The 19,472-nt window shown below is 43.7% G+C and overlaps 2 long non-coding RNA genes across 2 annotated transcripts; both read right to left on the reverse strand.

Annotated features, from left to right (window-relative positions):
• Positions 1–9,886: 9,886 nt before the first annotated feature.
• LOC142785253 (uncharacterized) lies at positions 9,887–11,418 on the reverse strand. The gene is made up of 2 exons (XR_012888892.1): positions 11,054–11,418; positions 9,887–10,077 (listed from the first exon to the last, which is right to left on the reverse strand). It is a non-coding gene; the product is annotated as an uncharacterized LOC142785253 (long non-coding RNA).
• A 3,421-nt stretch (positions 11,419–14,839) lies between these two features.
• On the reverse strand, positions 14,840–16,890 carry LOC142785254 (uncharacterized). Its single transcript, XR_012888893.1, has 2 exons — positions 16,591–16,890; positions 14,840–15,078 (listed from the first exon to the last, which is right to left on the reverse strand). It is a non-coding gene; the product is annotated as an uncharacterized LOC142785254 (long non-coding RNA).
• Positions 16,891–19,472: the final 2,582 nt, after the last annotated feature.

The following is a 19,472-nucleotide window of genomic DNA, read 5'->3' on the forward strand; positions in this document are numbered from 1 at the left end:
CGTGTCAGGATTATCATGTTTGCGCAAGTCCTATACTTTTGTCATTCATTCACGTCACCTAACGCCAAATTTGGTATATGTGGAGCTAGCAAAACGGCCGAGAGTGCATCATGAAGGGCCCAATATACTCAGATGTAGCGTTGACGCGCGCGCACGCTGGGAACAGCGATGCTACGTTAGCAAAACGCGAGCACTCTATAGTCTGACGCCAGGCGTGACCAGCGTCCGTCGGCGTGGACCGACGGCAATCGGCGAAAAATGCGACATGCTGTATTTCGTGCCGATGCGTTAGACAGACAACACTGCGTCTGCCTCTTGTCGTGACGGAGGGGCGCCGGACACGCTGAAACGCACATGCGTCAAAACAACGCAGCGCGGCGCGTCCTTGCGAGTATATGCCACCGGCGCCTGGCGTGGCAACGACAATGTGACGCGACGAAATGAACGCCAGCGAGTACGCGCACCGCGCCACGTCGAAATGTATTGCCGCCTTGACTGTGGCATGTAGTCATGTTCTCACATGACACGCATCTTATGATTATCATGTATGTACCAGTCACATATCTTCCTCATTCATTGGCGTAACATAATATCAAATTTGACATATGTTGAGCTAGCGAAACGGCAGTGGGCACGTCATCAGCGTGTCATGTAGCCATGTTACATGAGACGCATGGCGTTCGTGATTACCAAGTTTGGACGTGTCATTTACTTATGTCATTCGTTCGTGTCACGTTATACCGAGTTTAGTACATGTGAAGCTTGCGAAACTGCCGCGAGGGCATTATGGGCGTAGCATGTAGTCATGTTGTTACATGACACGCATCTCATGATAATCGTGCTTGCACTAGTACCCTACCTTCATCATTCAGTCACGTCCCGTAATACCAAGTTAAGTATAGATGAAGGTAGCGAAACGGCCACTGGCGCATCATGAGCGTGGCATGTAGTAATGTTACTACATAACACGCATGTCATGATTTTCATGGTGGGGTCTGTCGCTTGTGTTTGCCATGCACTCATGCCATACCGCACCAGTTCTGCAACATGCCGTGTGAACGAAACTACCGCAAGAGCTGCAGTACCATGAAATGTAAATAATGACATTCATGTCATACATGTCATGATTTTCATGTTATGACTAGACAAATATGTCCTTCCTATAGTCATGTTATGCCGTACCAAGTTTGGTATCGATGCATAATTGAAGTTTTTGCGCACACACACAAGGACACAGAAGAAGGGAACACAAGGACCAGCGCAGACTAACAACTGATTTTTATTCAGTAAGAACACAGAATATATACGCTTACTTGCACCCCATGATCACCGCGCATGAGCAAAAACGGCATCGTACAATCTTAAAAACCAAATATCACATGTTGTTCAGCAATTCAATTTCTTTTTCACTAAGTGATATCGACGTGAAAAAGAAATTGAATTGCTGAACAACATGTGATATTTGGTTTTTAAGATTGTACGATGCCGTTTTTGCTCATGCGCGGTGATCATGGGGTGCAAGTAAGCGTATATATTCTGTGTTCTTACTGAATAAAAATCAGTTGTTAGTCTGCGCTGGTCCTTGTGTTCCCTTCTTCTGTGTCCTTGTGTGTGTGCGCAAAAACTTCAATTATGCAGCAGTACCAACTAGCCCGTCTTTCCGTATTATTGGTATCGATGGCATTATCGAACCGGCCAGGAGAGCTAAATGTCGTAGGTGGCTAGATAAATAGATACGCTCAATGTCGCCGAAGTTCGCTAAGAAATGCTTTGCATTTAAAATCTTCCATGAACTGCGGTCGGGGGCTGGTTGTAGTGGGTGCTGGGGTGGTTTCAGTCGTCGACATGGGTGATTGAAGGGCCAGTCAACAGCCTCCGAAACTCGCAAGGAAAGGTCGCGCACCTTTCGAACGCCTGACCAACCTTCTACCGCGCGCAGTGACGTCAACTCGGCAATCGGTCACAATGACTTCATTACTCTTTGTTGAAAACTGGTTTAGACCAATCGATGAGCTGTGTGCTGAGTCACGTCACTGATCGCCGAGTTGAGGTCACTGCGCGTATATATAGGTTGGCCACGCGCAGGAAGAATGCGCGAGCTTTTCGTGCGCGTTTCAGAGCCTGTTGAGTGGCCCTTTAAAGATATCCAGAAGTAGGGGCTCAACGCTGCCTCTTCCACACGCGGGAGCGAGTGGAAGTGGTACACTGAACAGACGTGAAATTTTAGCGGATCTCTTGGGCTTATGCAGACGTACTCAAAATTACATTGTGTACAGTAATATGAAATATTCAGATGATTTAGGTTCAGCTGCCGCGATTCGTCTGACCAAGTTATCTCAGACTCCCAGCGTCTTTGTTTACGCCTCCATTTAAGTCGTTGTTGAAAACAAAAGTGTCGCTTCAAACTTCAAGCCCTTATGGCAAGGTAATCACAAGCAGCAAACTTATCAATCGATTATGAAAGAAAATGTCAAGAAAGAAGAGAAAAGAAACTTGGCCACCTGCTTCTTTATCGACCAAAAAGAGCCACGACATGTAGGAAACAGCAACGTCCTTCTTGTACTTACGCAATGATGTGTAGTAGTCCAAGGCCGTGTAAAGAGGAGAAAGGAAAGTGTCCAGGCTGCCTAACGAAGGGTCGTGACAGGTGGTGGTGGCCATATAGTTTACATGCTCAAGTTAGCGAGAATATCTCGAGCCTGGTCGACGCTTTTAATGTGGAGCTCCATGGCGTGTCTAGGCGTGTGGTGGTCGCTTGGGCGTATAAAGACAGTGACGTAAACAGCACACACTGCTGGCTTCATGGCTCAATGCTCGATTCTTTGCCACCCCGCAGCGGTGGTCTATTGGCTAAGGGTCTCAGCTGCTGACCCTCAGGTCACGGGATTGAATCCCGGCTGCGCTGGCTGCCTTTTATATGGAGGCAAAAATGATGCAGCCCATGGGCTCAGATATGGGTGCACGTTAAAGAACCCTCGATGGTCGAGATTTCCGGATTCCTTCACTACGGCATGGCTCATAATCTAATGGTGGTTTCAGGATGGTAAAGGGGCCCTGCAACACATTTAGAGCATGGTCAGAAAACGCTGCTGATCAGTAGTAGAGGCTCCCGACAACACGCGAGCCAAATAATATAGCGCAGCAAATGACCTGGAATTCACAATTAATTATAAATGTCACTTAAAAATTACTTTCTATTCTCTTGACCAATTGCGTTATATGCCCAAAAATCACACATCAACGACCTATCTATCAGCCATTGGCTGATTTGAACACGGCGCGCTCGGTTGTTACAGAGGTCGCCGCGAGAGGCTGTCGCTTGTCCACGCGTGCACGCACGATCGCACTAAAAAAGCCGCGAATTCGAAGGAAAAAAGTAAAAGATTCTGAATGCTACGAGGCGCGAGTGACGTTTTGTTTGCCCCTCCCATTTCTCCCGGCTAAGTTTCGAGCGCTTTCGTTGGGAGAACAGAAAAGAGAATGTGATTGCAGCGTGTGACATATATTTGTACCTCCGCTTGTTCTGGACGCATTCATAAAAATTGTGCAGCGCTCATTTTGAGAGGTAATGCGCTTTCTACTGAAATAATTCCATGTTTACTCAGAGAAAGTGTTTCAGGACCCCATTAGGCGTCACATATCAATCAATCAATTAATTCAATCAATTCTCTGTTGCTTACATAAGGGAAATCCCTGAGGCGGGATCATGCGTTGCTACTCTTGAAATCAGAAAAAATAACGCCAACACATGCAGGTCGTCAGCGAAACTGAACTGTTGACAGGGAATGTCAATGTTGCATGAAAGAGATCGTTCCATTCTATTTGTCTTTCTTTTTCTTCTCGCGTATTCACTTTAAAAACCGAATGTCAGCGTCTATTCTCGACAGGGCGGCGAGTGCTGAGTGCTTCATCTCCTTATCTCGTTCAGCGCGTGAACATTGTCGCTGTTGCGGCTTAATCTGGTGCTTTGTGAATATGCCACAATGTCCACGGTGCACGATTGGTGAGAGTGATTCCAAGAAGTACGTCTTTCACCTTTTTGCGGGTGCCATGAGTGGATGACGTGTCATTTTACGTGTCTCTCTGCTAAGCCGCGTTAAAGACAAAAGTCAATCGCTGTGGTCGTTTGAAGTTACTGAGCGATGAATAAATGTCGAGACGTTATTACGCAGTATCATGCATTTAAATCAAACTGCCTCAACTGCTAAATAAGCTCAATCACTTGCCCACAAAGGGGTACCTTTTATCTCAAAAGGCATGCTGCTTCGTATGATGTAGGCGAAAGACAGAAACTCCAACAACCTGGCCGGAGCATCATGATACAGACACAAAATACCAAAAGAGCATACACGTATCTTCCATAATGCCCAGCCCTACTCACGTACTAAACAGTATATCTCCGATGTATAGGCTGCAACGCTTTAGTCAAAATAAAGTAGCAAGTGCATGATTTGTCAAAAGTTTGTGTTGGCTCCTGGCTTTGTACTAATCATTACATAACATGGAGAGTTTTCAAACTTGATATGGATGCTAAACCGACTGAAAATGTGTTCACGCAAAAAAATTAGGTAAGAATTTTGTACCTACTAACTCAGACGTGTTATCGCTTGGCCTGACAGATTGAGAAATTTGACTGAGAAAATTCTTGATTGAGAAACAGAGAAAAAGAATGAGAAAATTCTTCGTGCCATGAGAAGTGAGGGTGACTTAAAAACTTTTCAAGAATAGTTTACGTAACACTCGGCTTGTACGTGAACTTGTACACTTCGCAATGCTTGGACCGAAGCAACAAAAAGAAATGCAGTGAGTGCCGCATACTCCTTCGCTGCTTCGCAAGAGATCGATTCCCCAGATTTCTCATGATCTGCCGGCATTTTTGATGTCGTACTCAACCTCGGCAATGATCGTCACACCTCTTTCCTGCATTTTTCTTTTCTGAAACGATGCGCTTTGAGATTCTGTGAAGTGCGGAACACTCAAGCGGCCTACGCCATGGTATATGCTGTCGTCGTCCTGTGTGGTTGTAGCTTGGCGTAACGCAGGCGAAACTAGTTGTAGCCCCCAAAGCATAGCCGTTTGAGTGCACGCTCGCTCCATAGAAAAGTATTCTTCCCCTTGTTCTTTAAGCTTCTTGATGATGATAAAAATATATTAAAGACACTAATAAACTGGAAAAATAAGAAGAAATGAAGGAAAAAAAAAGATAAGCAATGAAAGATGCCCAGCTCTACCCTTCCCTGAGCTTAAAACGCAAGTTCGGGCTCTATTAATTTTTTGAATTGCTAGCAACGCGCCTGTATACCCTAATAATAATAATAATAATAATAATAATAATAATAATAATAATAATAATAATAATAATAATAACACTTTGTATGGCTTCAAAAAAACCGTGCATATGGCTAGACCTGCCAAAGCCAAATGGTAGCTTGACCGGCAGGGCTTGGAAAGCAGAAAAAAACGGAATGAGTGACATGATTGTAGTTAAACGCACAGTAGAGATTATGAGACAAAATAACATGCACATAGATCAGAAGAGCAGGGCGTATATACTGTTACCATTGCCATTATACCGTAAGAAAAATTGAAAGTGAACAAAAGCAGAAAAACGACGATGTTTTTCAAACAAGCAAAGTGCCACACTAAGTTTTTGCTCAGAAGTGCGCTTGCAAGCGAACACATATATTTAAAAAAACACACGAGATGCGCATTACACGTGTAGAAAAAAATGCGGCAGATCCCACGTACCTGGGAATCGACGTGTGCAAAGCATATGGAGGGAAGGTAACCATTTTGAAAGTTTTTTATTGAGCGATATGCCATTACATGACGCTAAATGTATGTACAAATGTTGCACACGCAGACAAACGTTGACGAGTTGTAAATTTTTATATAACCAGTTGTTTGCACTTGCACAACGATGCCAACTGGAATGTGCGTATTAGCAACACCGGAAGCTCATATGAAGTGCTGATGCTCTCGAGGATTCTGGCCATGTACACTGCTACATAAATCAACTTCAGCGCATGGCAACTAACCGGAATTCACGTTAACACGACGTGACGGCTGTATCAAAGGAGTAAATATGCAATGTTTATAAAATTGGGTATGCAGCACTGCAACCACTATTTACGTTTCACGAAGATTACCGTCTATTTGAAAAGTAGTTCCAAGACCTGGCGTAGCTCTGTGGTAAACTGCTTCATTGCCACGCAGAATTTTTGGGTTCGATTCCATTTGGGACTCTGACATTTATTCTTTGCATCCGTCGGGCGGACGCTACCGATGTCGGGTATTTCTTAACTATGCGTTAAACTTATCCATGTGTGTTCTCGTCGTACCTGGGTAGATACTAAGTGTCAATCACCAGTGGCACATACCCGCCTACCAGCGGCACATACCCGCCATTGGGCATGTGCCACTGTCTGGCGGGAAGTGTTTGACGACGTACGCGACGGGAATGAGACATTACTCATGTCTTGACCAGCGCGTCATATTCGTCAAAACACCTTACCTTTGCATGCTAATTTTGGTTCACGCCAAGTTAAGGGGGTGACCACGAGAGCAGCCAGGCGTAAGCGGCTATAGATATATACGCTCAAAGTCACCGAAGTTTGCTAAAAATGATTAGCATTTAATACATCGTAGCAGTTTCTTTCAATTGAAATCAATCGTCGCGTTAAAGCTGAGATGGCAAAGTAATACAAAGCAATAAAAAAGCGACAATTGTATGAACAATACAGAATCCTACGCGTTGTAAAGAAGTTTATTTATGTCAAAATGTTTAAACGATGCAATGCTACACTGAATTGCTGCAAATGTTTATTCTTTCTATAGGTTTTCTAACACCATTATGATACTTCGACTCAGCTTGCATGATAAACTCTACGGCAGTCGTTACGGCTTCTTCAGAATGCTATAGTGACCAATATATCGAGACAAAGCGTTGCATGTCCAGCATGTACAGCATCGACGTTATGATCACGCAACATCATGGGATTTTTGTAAGAGAGCTGTCACTTTTTTTCTGGCACAGAGATGCTGGGCATCAGTTCGCATATCCTTAATCAGTGCACTGCACTGGCGTTGTGTTCATTGTATTTGGCTGATCTATTGCGGCGAAATTGAAGACACGGCGGGCAGGGTCACGTAGAGAATATCTGCGCATTATATTTTGCTGGCGCAATACTTTCATAGCTGCTGGCATTAAGTAGACCTTACAGTGTATGATTATTAAAAACAAGTCTAAAGGGGCATCTGCATATATTTGTGTCTGCGTCGTTTCCTTTTTTTTTTCACGTTTCATGCCGATGGTTTTGATGATCCAAAGAGAGCTTGTGTTTACAATGGAACTCTTTTAGATGCGGAGCATCTTATACTCGCGCCTTGTAGTGCGCCGTCCGCGCCGTCCGCACCACTTCTCGAACATTCGACAGCTGACGCGCGCGCATGCGCCGTCGCGCCGTCACCCACTCTTCCACCATCTGTGCATCCCTTCCTCCTCTACACACCGCGCGCGCTTCACTCCTCCACCATCTGTGCACCCTTCCTCCTCTACACACCGCGTTCGACATCTACAATTCTCCTGATTCTCCAGTGGACGCGCATGTGGCGTCGCGCTTCGAGAACATTCAACAGCTGACAGTGCATGCGCCGTCGTGCTGTGTATATACTCAAGGTCGGCGCTCGCTCGCTCAGTTGCCGCTCGTCGGTTGGTTTGTACGGCGCGTCGACGTCCAAGGTCGCGGTGAAATGAATTCCAACGAATCCACAAACACAATGATCGACGTCCCTTCGACCAGCGCCGCCCTTTCGCATACGTGTGTACGTGTTCACTCATTTAACACCCCCTCCTACAACCACGTTAACCAATTTAGCCATCGACCCAAGTAAGTCGCAATTTAACACCCCATTTCACAACCACGTTAACCAATTTAGCCATCGACCCAAGTAAGTCGCACTTTAACACCCCGTTAACCAATTATATGGTCCGCATCCTCCTCAGTGTTCCCCCGAGGGAAGCTGCGGGCAATTTTTTTGTTCACTTAATCACATGAAACCAGTACAAATGATTGAATATTTACAGAAGAGTCGAATTTTTGAGAAACTAAGAGTAAGAGCTGGCCACTTTGCTGCATCAACACTGATGGAGCAGGATGCTTAGTTGTGCATATTAGTGATCCGTGATAACTGCAGAGTGTTTAAATTCGTACATACTGGGCTGCTGACTGTGTTGCGTCTTTCGATGAAAAAAATAAATAGTTGAGCAACTCACTTAATGTATACGAGCAAGATAGTTTACGAGGGCGAGCATTGCGAGAAATCACACATCCTGAGTCGGACCCACTGCCTACTACACCACACCTAAAAGACGCCCCACCGCGGTGGTCTGGTGCCAAGGCTGCTGAACCTCAGGTCGCGGGATTGAATCCAGGCTACGGCGACTGCATTTCAATGGAGGCGAAAAGGATGTAGGCCCGTGTGCTCAGATTTGGGTGCACGTTAAAGATCCCCAGGTGATCGAAATTTCTGGAGCCCTCCACTACTACGTCTCTCACATTCATATGGTGGTTTCGGGACGTCAAACCCCACATATGAATCAATCAATCAATCAATCAATCAATCAATCAATCAATCAATCAATCAATCAATCAACCACACCTGAAAGGCAAATGGCAAGAAATAGAAAAAGAAATGGTTCTTTTGCCATTTTCATGTTTAACTTCACCTAAAAAAGTTTCACTGAAATCATTGTAGGTTGTGCACTCATTTAGGAATGCAATGCGGGCTGAAATAGCAACTATACACGATGTTGGCGCCAGTATCGCGCTGGTACATCAGTGCACTTTGGACTTGGACATTAATGACAAAAAGCACAAAGCCATAACGTCTACTGAATTTTTCCAAGCTTTCACTGTATATTAACTTGTAAGTCTTTCATTTTCCATCATTCTCATAGCAGAACTAGCAGAACTCGACTGCATGAGTTTCCACAATACAGAGAGTATTTGTTAAGTTCTACAAGAAGATGTGGACACACAAATAAAACCACGACTACTCCTTTGTTCTTGAAAGGGTTCGAACATACTACGTGTATTCAGCTGAACAGATATGAGCATTAGAAAGACGGTTTAGGAGAATAGGAAGTTGCTTTCTGACCGCAGCATTCTAGTGCATTGCTCTTTCCCAATCTGAAACCGCATACTTTTTTTTTAATTTTTGGTACGGCATGAACGGAATAATCCTAAGTCTAGCTTTCCTGCAACGCAGCTAGCTCAGCTAATTGCTGCTAGTCACTTGTGCAAACAGTGTGTTCAATCGCAGCTTGCCAGCGCTACTACGTGGAAATTGTAGACTGATATCTTTTTGTGTAAGCACGTACAAGCCCCGGCACATGCAACCAGAACCTCCTTTCCACGCGGCGCACAACATCAGCCTTTACGTAGGTGAATGTAAAGCGTGAGGGAGCGCACTTGAGAATTATGCAAAAGATTTATAGCACCTCGGAACTTTTTAGACTGCTAATGATTCACTGCCAGCTACGTTTCACCAAACTATGTCTTCTTCTGGTCACAACGCACGTCTCTATTCTTTGCTGTTCGCTGATGTGATGTAAGACAACAGGCCTGTCATCTGACACAGGTGGCATATAAAAGAAAGAAAAGGAAAGGTCTTCCGTAGTCCGTCGCTTATATAGCGAAATGACGTGTTTGTGGCGCACCTACGAGATTGATTGCGCATGCGCAATATATTTATACTGCGAGTTATGAAGGAACAGAAAACTGTCTGAGAGGACCAGGCATGTGATAGCGTAACCAAGAGACCAGGAATTTGTCACTTTAACTCGATGTTACCAAATTCGCATCGTTGGGTGAAATCGATAACATTTACTTTTTTTCAAAATTGTTTATTTAGCTCTGTATTGGCCTGCTTTCTTCTGATCGCTTCCGGACATCTGCACGTTTCTATCAGGATATTCTGGTACATCTTCGTCTTCAAAGCCTTGTTTTCAGTGTGGTATACAATGTCCAGTGCTTTTCTAAGGGAATCATATTAGACGTACAGTGGTCGTTGTTCCTGAAATGGTCATGTCAGAAAAGAAAAACAACAATAACGTTAATATTTGGCCATATACATTGTAAAAAGAAGCGAACTACTCAAATAAAAGGAAAAAAAAGTAAGGTTACAGCTCTGCGAGTTAGTCGCATGTTGAACGGCCTGTCACCCTTCATGGGTTTTAACAAATAACAAAAATTGTTTGTTTCACTCACACAGTTTCTACATTTATTACCTTTTTTCAGTGAAATGATGATTCGTGACAATCGTTAGCTTTGTATGGAATCATAGGCAACACGCAAGGTTCACTAGTATCCTGTGTTTTGGTTTGATCTAAATCACCAATGTTACAAGATACCTGCAATCCAAATAATAATTAAGGCGAATTGCGCAGCTTTCCCTATGTGTACTTTAAGCATGATGAGCTGAAAAAACATGCAGACAACGAATACATATAGATAAGTTTGTGATCGAATGGCCCATATACTTAATTTATTGGTAATATCATTACAATTTTGAAAACAATTCAAATCACTCAAGTATCAATTGAGTTCTACCAAACATAAACTCAAATAATTACTTTAAAATTATAAAACCGTTTTGGATAATTAACTTGTAAACATCAGAAACGGTCCCACTCAACGCTGCGAAACAAATAGGAATAAAGGAATGAAACTCACGGCCCATCACCCCCGAAAAAGTTCTAACGGACGTTCAAGAGAGTCAAATCTACAAGGACCCAGCCTTTCGCATCCAACTAATTTTGTGCCGCACGAGCTGATCCCGTTCCTCAGGTAATTATAAGTAATGAGGATGTCTACTCAAGCTATAAATGTTAATGACATAACAATGGTTGAACGAATCAATGAAATACTTGTGAAGTGATGCATCCTTCTAGTAGAAAATAAACATATGCAACTCCGTCAATGATTCTTCATTACGTATGTAACCGCGAGTGAAGACACTTGGAAAACTGAGTACCATTCCTTGAACTTACGTGATGATTTCGGGATGGTCATGTCATGATCCCGAATAGAAGAAAAAAAAGCAGTGCCCGAAACGCCGTGTTGACTAGAGGCCCAAGTTTGCACAGATTTCGCTCAGTTGCTGGCTTTCACCCAGGATGTAGGCGTCCATGGTTTCGCTTGGCGAGTGATCGCTGGTGCGTGGAAAGAAAAGCGTCTTACAGCACGGATCGCTGACGTTGTGGTGAAAGAGCGCGTTTCACTACCACTTATATGGGGAGACATTCGATGTGAGAAAGCACGCTGGCCTTGAAAAGATAACGAAGGATGCCAACGTAAAGCGTCAGTGCAGCTGCACTGCACATGAGAGGTTGCACGACGCTGACTGCTGCTCCCATCTATTCGAGGCTCACTTGAGAAGGTTCTGTTCTCAAAAGGGCAAGGAATGTTCCCTCGACAAAGCTTGCTCAGCACGTCAATATAGTATCCACCCCTGTAGTCTTAATCTGCATCTTTCCGCTTATGCAGACATGCTTGACGCAAGATGTCCAGATCGTACGATCTCACGAACCTTGCCTCTCGAGTGCTTTTTCTGCTTTCTTCGTGGACGGAATGCTCGATCTATCACGGTTGCAAGAGGATATTGTCGCTTTTCATCTCAGTTCTGAATAGAGACCTGTGGTTACTCGAATTTCAGGCGCATGGCGATGATAAATTGTACAAACTCCGTTGACTGCTTCAAGTACCCATGAATGACTTGCATTGTAGAACGGATGAACTTTGCGATACCCCTCTGAGCACAGACGTAGTGAACAATCTTAGTGCCCTGTGCAAGCAGTTCAATCGACGAACTCTATTTGTGGCACCTTGTGGTGATGCATTGGCTACTTCTAGGTTATACTGAACCTAAAATGGCGGTTTTAAAGTTTCAAAAGTTTGCCTCGCAGAAACTTCAGTGGCGAAGTAGTCATTGGTTGTGGGTGATAAAGCAGCGCTGGGTGTGAGCGAAAATTCCAGGTATACAGATGCAAATGGGAGTCGGAGGGATGCTTGAACTTTGGCTTTTTAGGGCATGGTTGTGTCTCTATCGACAAAAGAGAAGGCAGGCTAGCGAATGAATTGGCGATAGTGTGTGTGTGTGTGTGTGTGTGTGTGTGTGTGTGTGTGTGTGTGTGTGCCTTTTTTCTTGCAATTTTAATCAAGAACGTGCTGTTTTGTTATCCACCAAACAGTGGGGTTTTTTTTTCGTGTGCTTTACAGGGAATATGATAGCGCAGTTGAACTAATCTTTGACATCGGTTTCCATAATCTCCAAACATAACTGAACGAATGTAATAACGAAAGTAGAATTGGCTAATTGGTTGTTTTCAATGCATCCACGCCTGTGTAAATAGAATCTGTGCCTTTGATTGCAGCCATTGGAGCCGTGTAGCTACTCTACGTGTATTGCTCATATGCTGATACAGGCTTTCTGAAAAAAAAAGCTGCAGCTTTGCATGTTTTTTCAACTTTGAACAGAATGCCACACAATATTGTTTTATGCTGTACCGAAGCGCTGTCAAGACATATTAGGGCGGGATGACAAGTAGGGGAAAGTATTCATGGGTATATAGGACGGCTACTTTTGTAGGTGGAGATAGCCAATAGTATAGCTGCATATGACGATAATGAAGACAACTTATCTTTTACGACGTATATCCACAAGTGGGATACTGAAGTACCGAGAAGAAGAAACGCTCAATATGACTAGTATAAACAAGAAAATCAAACTAAGCTAACATGATCTATTGAATCAATTAACGCACTTATTGAGTGAACACCCAGATGAAGTAGATAAAGTGGGTGTTTGAATGCAGGCTAGTACATCTAAAAATCTGCAACAGATAATAGCACAAGCCATAGTAAATATCTGAAAATGAAAAGACACAGAGAATCAATTCCTCCGAAGCGAATATGAAACAAGGAAATGAAATGAGGTAATCTGTGTTGAATTTAGGTTGTCGAATACAGTGTTACAGGCGCCCTTTTTCCTCTAACATATCACATAGTGGGACTCAAGTCACTAATGTGTCGAAATATTGCAGCAAGTCTGTTATAGATGAGGTCTGTCACGCGTTGTAGATAGAAAATACATTGTAAACCCGCACGTTCGCAGTCGTCCAGACGATTAACAAGAGAAGCTTCAATGTGCCGCTCTTAATCGATGTTCATCGTTAGTGTGTTACTTTGTCATCCATCAGTGGTTTGGGTTGTGAGATTTGGCCCATTTCAGATGCGCTATGGGTGTTCTACAGCAGAGCTGCGTGTTCTACAGCATAGTTTTTAGGCATTAAGAGAAAGAGATAGAAACCTTCATATGATAAATAAGACAAAATAAAGAGAGCAAGTGTAACCATGTATAGTCTAGCCTAGTCACGACGAGTGAGGTGAAAACCAGCGCTGCCACAACCCAGCCTTTCGCGACATAGTTCAATCGGTGGTAATTAAAATAGTTATCCTTTCTTATAAGATGGTTTTCTCTTATTCTTTGAAGAATCTTTATATTTATTTAGAATAACTATGAGACAATATAGACAAGAGACAAGAGGACATGAGACAAGAGGTCAATATAGGTTCATATTCATGACAAGTTTGGTATTGGGGGGAACTCAATGCCACTATCGGTCATGTTCACTTACCCATCTATGAATGTTTTCGTTGTTTTTAGTTTTGCGCCATGTATTCGGCCCAGTAGTGGCACCACGTTGCGATACTGTGATGCTACACCCTCCGAACACAACTTGTTTATTGAAGCAATTAACAGCAGATATTGTTGGCTGAGGTATTCTATGCTCTCCTGCTCTATTGTAAATAATTTATCGTAGCTGCGTGTGCACGCGCAAAAACAACAAAGACAAGCTGCTGTGAACATTATTCTTGACTGCATAAGAGCGTCTCAAGCAATTGTCCCGCAAAACATAAATCTCGCCTAATGTAATCCCCAACAGTTGAAGGGGTTCCAGAGTGATCGCTCTCAACACGCCGCTGGTGTGCACTTCCCAAAGGCCAAACGTCTGGGCAGACATGTGTTCGTGAATAAGCATTCATTATCTATTAAAGTTCAGGTATACCGTGAAAAACAGAAAATCAAAAGACATCGTTGATATCACTGCGAACATGGTCATCAAATATCTGCATTTTCAAGTTTTTTTCCGTACTGCGATAAATTTCATTTGGCGTTTGCCTATCTCTCTCCTCTCTCTCTCTCTCTCTCTCTCTCTATATATATATATATATATATATATATATATGTGTGTGTGTGTGTGTGTGTGTGTGTGTGTGTGTGTGTGTGTGTGTGTGTGTAGTCGCTTACGTCTGGGTGCTCTCGTGGTCACCCCTTTAAGTTCATTGTACATGGTGGTGTTAAAAATGCACTTGCGATTTTTTTTCGTGTATAAAGCATAATAATATAGTCGGCAATAAGGTTAACCGACCGCAACACAGCAGCTAAAAATCAAACTATTCAAGGCTTTCGGATCAACAATGAGCATCTGTAATCTCGTTCTCAGAAGCAATACATAGGTGACCTATTCCCATCTGTGTGCTCTGCGCAGATGGGCTGAACACATGACTTCGTGCTTGCAGATCTCAAGCATCCAGAATTTTCAGTGAATTATCGAGTGGAGTCACTAATTGTGGCCTTTGAGGCTTTTCCACTTCGCTCCTTGTCTTAGTTACAGCATAATCATAAATCATATAACGAGAGGCACGCTATCAGTTTATTAGTTCAAGACTCTTTGTTGTGTTTTACCTTCGCTAAAATGACCAGAAACACACACTTGTTTTGGCAGAATGCCTTCTTTTTATTTGCAAAATTGTTTTAGTTTGTCATGAATGTTTTTCATACAAGTATTGTAGGGAGGCGCCTTACAGGGGTTGTAGCGAAATATTCTTCATTCTATTCTGTAGCGACATCTATTCTTGTGCTCAGTCAGCGGTCTTCCTTGAAGATACCTCGACGCATGGCATCGAGGTGTTCTTTTCGGGACATGTCACAGGCCGGGAGATGGGCGTCTTTCTGCAAAAAAAAAAATGTAAACATTGAGTAAACAAAAGCTAACATCATTACGCAAACTATCTCGTTAAGCTAAACTCGCGTCATTTCAACAATCTGCTACCAAAAGCCTGCAGGTAAAGCTTACCAAAACGTCAAAAACATATGCGGTAATTTTGTGAAAATCTGCAATCTAGATACAAACGTGTCAGCAGCTGCACTTTTCACTCTCTTTATTGCGGAACAGAATAGGATAATACAGTGTGTGTGCCGGCAACCAAGTTTTTCTGCAGTAATGAGTATTCTGATGTCTTATTGTTTATGCATAGCAGTGAAGAGCTGGCAAAAAGTGTTACATCAACTTCGAGCTAACCAACGAACCTTAAACAAATTTATAGAAACATATTGTAAGTGAATGTGGTCGTGCTGCTCATGGTTCAGACAACGATAACTCTCCACACCCATCTTCCCTGTTTAAAAGCCTCACTCGCTTCGCTCTCGGCTTTAATAAGAAGCACTCCGATGAATGATGATGATGATGATGATGAAAATTAATATTGGCAGCATTGTGTGGTGTGTGTACCTCCTATTATGCTGCACGTTCTAAAGTATCAAAGCTCTCCATCTTTTTTCGAAGACTGTAATATATTCTTAGATTCCCTCATGAGTAATCTGTCAGCAGCAGCGGACGTCTAGTAACTTTAAGAACATGTTTAGCAACATAAATTTACTAATAATAAAATATAAGCCTGATAATAGGCGGGAGAGATTGCAAGGCATAATAGCTTCGACCTAATCTTTTGCGTGACGCCATTTCTGAGTCATTTGTTTCGGAAGCGGGACGAAACACACGTACAGATGAGACAATTGCTCCACCCTAGTGGTCAAGTGGCTAAGGTACTCGGCTGCTGACCCGCAGGCCGCGGAATCCAGCCGAAGCTGCGGCGGCTGCATTTTTCGATAGAGGCGAAGATGTTGTATGCCCGTGCGCTCAGATTTAAGTGCACGTTAAAGAACTCCAGGTGGTCAAAATTTCCGCAGTCCTCATTTACGCTGTCTCTAGTAACCATATGTTGGTTTTCAGACGTTAACCCCCCCCCCCCGTATCCATCAATAAGGCGTGACATTTCCATCAATCAGGCGCAGACCAGCATCTTGTTTAAAATTCAACTTGAAATAATTGGAGGGTGCGTTCATACGGCAAATTTCGTGGTGCATATCGCACAATAGACCCCACTCTCATATTTCATTTTGAGTCGATAAGCATTGAAAGCACGCCAACTACAGTTAACCAGTTGTGATGTGTCATCACTGAATTGATTAAAACATATGCGTGAATATTAGTAGGTTAACTACTAATCGATGTTACCTGTAATTATTTGTGGACGACGACTACGCATTTCGGTTTACTTTTCATGAAATTTCTTCTTTTTCTCGAAACATCGATCTCTAAGAACTCTGAGCATCCTTCAAAATTGTCCCCCCCTTCCCCCTAAAAAGAAAGCAAAATCTGCCAAAGAACAGCTGTATACTCACATCCTAAACCATGCTGGGTCATCAATGGGTCGAGTTGGATGTCATCCGCAGGGCGAAAAATAAGTGGGTGGTGTAAGCTGTCCGAGGACCATGGCTGCCTTGCTTAGAAGACTAGAAGAACGTCGCCACAGCATTCGCTGTTGCGGATTAGCATGCTGAGGTCCAGGTCCATGGTTTCGAGAGGAGAGGCTGCTTGCGAGCAGGTCCGTCGAGTGATATCGAAGAACAGAGTGCGATATCCGGCCGAACGTCTCCCCGTGGGCTCCGTTATATACCAGTGTCTCTTCATAGGAACGTCACGTGATCGGATAACGCTGGGGTGGATGCGCCAATCCGAAAAGAGTGCGACTCCCCACCAGGCGCACCTGGCCGACATGCACGATCAGCTTTCGTTTGCATTCTATCGGGATGTTCAGCGCTGTCGAGTTGTTACGTGTACGTTGCGCGCGTCACGTACAAATAACGTAGAATTAATAAAATTTAGCAGTTTTACGTGCCGAACCCAATGTATGATTATCAGGTTAACCCTAAAGGAGGACTCCACGCTCAAGAATATTTGCGTTCACGCACTCGGCAATGTTCTTCAAAGGCGGGATTACCGGCTGCGCGGCTGTTGACGTCCTGCTTTATTGCGTGTCCTATGGTGTAGGCTTGTGTGTGTGTATAAGGCTTTGAGGAGGAAACACAGGCCTCTAAAGTTGTACCCGCAGGGGAGTAAACTTTAATCGAAACCAGACCATAAGTACACTAGGGTTTGAGCATTCCGCCCCCAACCCCTTTACTGCTAAACGAGGCCGCTGTGTTCGAGCAAGTGCCAATCCTAAAGCTATAGATGATAAACCATTCCACTCTGTATAGGCGGATGGACTAGCGCAGCTGTTCATCACATAACCCAGAATGGCTGTCGACCAAACACCCTTCAGGTTAACACGAAATGTCTGCCCGGAAAGTCTCTTTCAAATTAATCATGCGCTTTTTTTGGGTTTAGCATTCGATCAGTATGTGTGTTTTTGGCACGACAAGCGTCGGCTTCTGTGACTGACTGATGCTCATGTGACGAATGTCACTAAGGACAGGACCGCCTACAACCCGTGCAACAGCGAACCTTGATAAAGATAATTACGAATCTGCTGTTATAATGTACATACTGAACCAGGGGTCCCAAACTCACTTCACCTTGTGGGCCATATATAGGCACGATAGAGCAGAGAAGACCAGAACACTGTAAGCGTGCACACAATCACGCTTGCGGATTGGCTAAAAACTGGGTAATTTGAAAAAAAAAATTGATTTTGAAGTTAGAATATGTCTGTTAAAATTCTAAAAGTAATGAAAAGCAATAACTTCGAATGCTAAAAGTAGATAAAGATGAAATAGGTGTATACAAGAGAAGTGCAGAAATTGAACCAACAAAAAGACCAATTCGGAAAACCAAGACACTACTAGTTCAGATTGATTGTCCAGCCTGCATCTCTTTCAGCGTTTAATAAACATCTGCAAGGCACCGACCACCTTGGCGTCACTCTCGGTAAGGGACAAATTCATCTAGGAAACCACATTGGGTGTCTTCAAATCTAATTTCAGGAATCGAATGAAGGCACCTAATGAAATTTTGTAGAACGTGGTGTACTTTTTACAAGAAATGAGATGATGAACTGTTGTTTCGTGGTCTTCGCAATATCAACAATTGGTGGGAGCTGCCAGAATAGCTTTGTTTAAATAAAAATTGAGATGTTGAAACTAACAATACTTAGTCTTGCAAGAGCCGGCATTCTTAAGAAGGTTGAGGCTCGGGGGTGGGAGCGGACAGTTGAAGAAATGTCAGTTAACGTTGCCATTTGAAGGAAGGCCTTTCTTATATTTATACCTCGGTCATTTCAAAACGCGACTTGGCGTCGAGATTTGGGAAAAACGCCGATACCGGGCGTTCTCCTCTGCTTGCCGCCTTCTGTCTTCTCTTTCTCTTGAATCGGGAGGAAGAGAGAGTGAAAATATGGTATTTTCGCAAGTGGAGCATGGGTTAACTGCGAAAACACCTCTTCGGATATTCGAGGGGAAACCTCAGCAGCAGCCTTGTTCCGCTGATGAGAGCAGTTGTGCACGGTGGGTTGAAGTTTCATCAACACACTCGCTTAAGAAAAAGAAACATAAACAGTCATGTAGGGGCCGCGTTCCCCGTGTTTGAGATCAATTCTCACGAAGTGACCAACCGGGCGTTTATCTTTAAGTTTCTCTTTCGAAGATGTGTAGATGGCATTGCCATTGACTCGTGAGCTTGTGTTTGCAATCGCGTCATTTTCAGCTGTCCGAAAACGGCACGTTGCATGGTCGTGTTCATTTGCGCGGGCAAGTTGATGGTCGTGTTCAATTATAAGCAGGCGGGGTGGCCTGCGAAGGCAGCACCATCTTTTTTCTACGCGTATTGACGGCTATAGAAGCCGCATGGACGTCAACACTGGTCGACAAAGATTAATATTGGCACCTCTCCTCTGCAAATTATTGTGCGCTTTCAGTACATTATTTCTGCTCTTTTTGGGTACATAGTGCACCCAGATATATGGAGGGGGGGCGTGGGGGAGTGAGCTCAAGAAGCAACATCCAAGCGGAGGGTACATGCAGATAGACCATCTTCACTTTCCATAGGCACTCAAAAAGGAACGCGCTCCCAGTAATGAGCTCTAATCCTACAGGCAATCCTATAGCTGAGTTCAGAAAGGGCCTTGGCACAACCTGTTCCATTAGCTTGCCAAGATGGATGCCTGCATTATGCCTTCTTGTAGCTCTTCCCGTAGAATAGGTCACCGGCGACGATAATTGACGCTCTTTGCATTTGCGGGCAACGAGTACGGCCAAGCGGCGTGTCGCGCAGGCTTCCCTTATAC

This window comes from Rhipicephalus microplus, unplaced genomic scaffold (assembly GCF_043290135.1).
Source record: "Rhipicephalus microplus isolate Deutch F79 unplaced genomic scaffold, USDA_Rmic scaffold_20, whole genome shotgun sequence".
Lineage (NCBI taxonomy): Eukaryota > Metazoa > Arthropoda > Arachnida > Ixodida > Ixodidae > Rhipicephalus > Rhipicephalus microplus.